The following is a 3,423-nucleotide window of genomic DNA, read 5'->3' on the forward strand; positions in this document are numbered from 1 at the left end:
CTCCCAAGATCACCTCGTCCTGGCCTTCACATAAAACAGCTCCTTGTGACTCAAATGTAGCCAGGCTCTTTGTAGGCAACTTGGAAGAGTCCAAATTTCCCTTTTCCAGAACAAAATTCTTGCCTGTCTGCTGGGAAGGTTTTTGTTTTTAGCTCACTTTTGTTGTCTGCTTTTCAAAGAAAAAACCAGACAAAACAACAAATTACAAACAAGGAGAAAGCAGAGTGTGCAGCCAGCCAGAGCCTGGGAGATCTGGAAGGCTGCTTGGGGGACATATGGTAGTGTCTCAACCTGATTCCTGGCTTCTGAGAGCTCAGCGAGTCCCATACAAACTTCCAAGTGCCCACGAGCACTCAACTTGTCACAGAATGAATCAGTTCTTAGTCCTGTAAATACCATCAGCCAGGGATGACCATAACTGGGCCTCTGTAGGTGCTAAGACTCACCTCCTCTCCAGTGGAGACACAACAGGGTTCTCTTACACTTAAAGGAGAGAATAAACCCACTCTACCACCAAGAAATATCTACAGGCACATTCTCAGTTCCTTTCCTTGGGGACAAGTAAAACACATACTGTCTTTGACTCAAACATGCTGGTGAGCTAAGATTTGGAAGGAGAGTTGGGGGGAAGTGTGGGAGGGAGCAGGGTATGAAGAATGAGTCACAGAAGCAACTTCTCAGCTCAACACAACATGGTGCTTTTGTAGGGGGAGAGGCATCCATACCCCAAACTGTACCTGGAAAAATGTAGAAAAATGCTGAAGGTGGAAAAATAAAAGGGGAAGGGAGAGAACAAAGTGACTTTAATGTTTCTCTCCTTGTTCTCCCCTACCCTGGTTGCTTTGGTGAGTTCTCAGGTGCAGGCAGGGCCTGCTCTAGCTGGGAGTGCAAGTGCTGCTGCTCTGGGAGTTCTGGGAGTCCTGCTCATTGATGGTTGTTCAGCAGGAGGCAGGCAGGGGCCATGATAAGTGTGGGTGCTTGGGCTCTCAGGTCTAGCTCCTCAGAGGGTCGATACAACCCTTCCTCATCATCACTAGGCAGGCTACATGTGGCAGCTGTCTCAGAAGTCTAGGGGTCCATCATCGATGAGCATGTTGAATTCTTTAAGGTCATTGTTGTGGTCCCAGCTGCACACATTTAACTCCAGGCCCGAGTCCCCGTGAAGAGAAGATGCTGGCCAGGCGTCTTGTCTTTGCTGTTGGGAAGGGTGCCGCCCTGCTCAGTGCTGTACTTTTTTGGGAGCCAGTTTCTCCTTACATTCAGAATACTTGTCCAGGAGAGACCTTGGCTCAGGTTTCCCCAGGCCACCGCAGAGCCACTGGGCTCCATTTCAAGGTCTTTGGTGTCTGCCTGGTCAGCTGGCACGTTGGAGGGCTCCAGGGTCTTGTGCTGCTTCTGCTGGGCCCAGACAAGGGTGCTCTTGGCACCCGGGGGGATCCCTGGAAGAATCTATGCCTAAAAGGCTCCCACCTGCGGGGCCATACTGTGGAGGATGCTGCTTCTGGAGTTGGAAGGCACTGTATGGTGGGGGAGGAGTTGGAAGTCAGTTCACCATTTCCTCATAAGGAGATAGTAGTAGTTGGGCAAAAACCTGAAATAAAATGGCAGGTTGATTTCCTGTTGTAGCTGCTGGGCTCAGCGGTGGTGGCAGACACAATAGCAACTCAGGATGATGATGGTACACACCAGTCAGCATCACCAGAGTTCCTAGTAGTAGTTGCAGCACTGAGACTGTCCACAGCAGTGTCCTGTGTCACAGGTATAGCTTTTAATTTTTTTTTGAGGTATAGTTTTTATTGTGGTACCCACACAGAATTCCTTCTCCTGTGGGGGCTCAGCATTGGTTGACAGGCCAGCGCCTGGAGGAGCAGGAGTGCCATGCCACTCAGGAGCCTTCTGCTCTCCAACCCCCTCCTGCTCCTGCTGCTCCTCCATGGTGCCACCAACACCTTCCTCTTTCTCCCTCTCCTCTTCCACCATTCTCATCACCTTTGATTCTCATCACCTATTGCTGGAGTCACCGTGTCAATCCATCTCTTTGAAGGTCTTCTTCTTCTTTTGTTCACCTTCCACCACCTTTTCTTTCCAGACTTAAAGTATTCACCACTTTCTCTGTGCTCAAGGTGGAAATCTCTTGGGTCTGGGCTTCAGCTCTGTTTCCAGGCCAACTTGGAGAGCAACTCTTCTCCATGTTTGGGCATCTCCACTCTCCTAGTTCAACTGAGTTGTGACCCTATCTCCTAAGACCCAGCAGGTCCCCTTAGCTTTCGTGGTAGCCTCATTTTAATGGTAACTCTACACTCCAGAACCAAGTAGGCAAAGATTTAACTCTTTGAAACCTAGGAAATTGTGACCCTCATCTTTACAAACTCAAGAAACCATAGTCCTGTATTTTGAGACTACAGGATTTGCGGCCTTACCTCTTGAGACTGAGGGAGATCTGCTTTCCCTGATCTTTGGTCTCTCAAAGAGGCCAGTCCTTTCTCTGTCCAGACAGCAAATGTTACAAAGCTCTTTAGTTCTGAAAATAAATTCACAGAGGCATTCATTCCATGCTGCATGTAAGCCTTGGCCCAAAGGCTCACAACTTTTTATCTTCATGGGATGATAAGACCAGCTTCACTTCCATGGGATGAAATGCTTCTTTTTCCATCAGGAAGTCTTATGCCTGAAGTAATTTAGATCTCAGGTTCCATGAGTCAGCTTCCATGCCATCTTGTGTCATTCTCCATTTCTGAGCAGGTATCTTGATTCTGCTGCTGCCACTTCTCTGCCACTGCTTCTCATTATCTGTATTATTTCTGGTATCCTTCCATTCTGAGCCTTCACTAGAATTGCCTTTGATGTCTACAGTTTCATTAACAGTCTCTTCAAGGCTCTATTGTTGCTATTGCTATTATACGTCATCAAGTCGACTGTTACTCAGAGGATCCTACGAACAGCAGATCTCAACCTTGCTCTATCCTGTGCCATCCTCATAATCTCTAACACATTGAGCCCGCTGTTTTACTATTATTATTGTTAGGTGCTTTAGAGTTGAGTAGGACTCATAATGATGCTATGAACAACATATCTGAACCTTATCCTATCCTGTTCCATTCTCATCATCTCCAATATACTTAAACCTATTGCTGCAATCTCTGGGTCAATCTATTTGGTTGAATGTCTTACTCTCTTTTGCTGACTTTGCAACTTTCCAAGATTGATATTCCTTTCCTAACAGGGGGTGAAACAAAGTTTCTCCTTGGAAGTTAGGATTTTGAAGCTCCTTCTCACATACTTTGGGCATGTGGCCAGGAGGGACCGGTCTTTGGAGAAGGACATCACGAAGGGTGTCCTCAGAATGGTGGTGGGACAGCACAGGAGATGAAGACCCCAGATAAGATGGATTGATACAGTAAATAGGGCAATGCGGGTAGGTGT

At 47.4% G+C, this 3,423-nt stretch overlaps 1 pseudogene; it reads right to left on the reverse strand.

Moving 5' to 3' along the window:
• Nucleotides 1-875: 875 nt before the first annotated feature.
• Nucleotides 876-2,907, reverse strand: LOC102862824 (annotated as a pseudogene).
• Between the last annotated feature and the right edge of the window lie 516 nt (nt 2,908-3,423).

The sequence above is a fragment of the Elephantulus edwardii genome, unplaced genomic scaffold (genome assembly GCF_000299155.1).
Source record: "Elephantulus edwardii isolate Elephantulus edwardi_28Jun2011 unplaced genomic scaffold, EleEdw1.0 scaffold00378, whole genome shotgun sequence".
Taxonomy (NCBI): domain Eukaryota; kingdom Metazoa; phylum Chordata; class Mammalia; order Macroscelidea; family Macroscelididae; genus Elephantulus; species Elephantulus edwardii.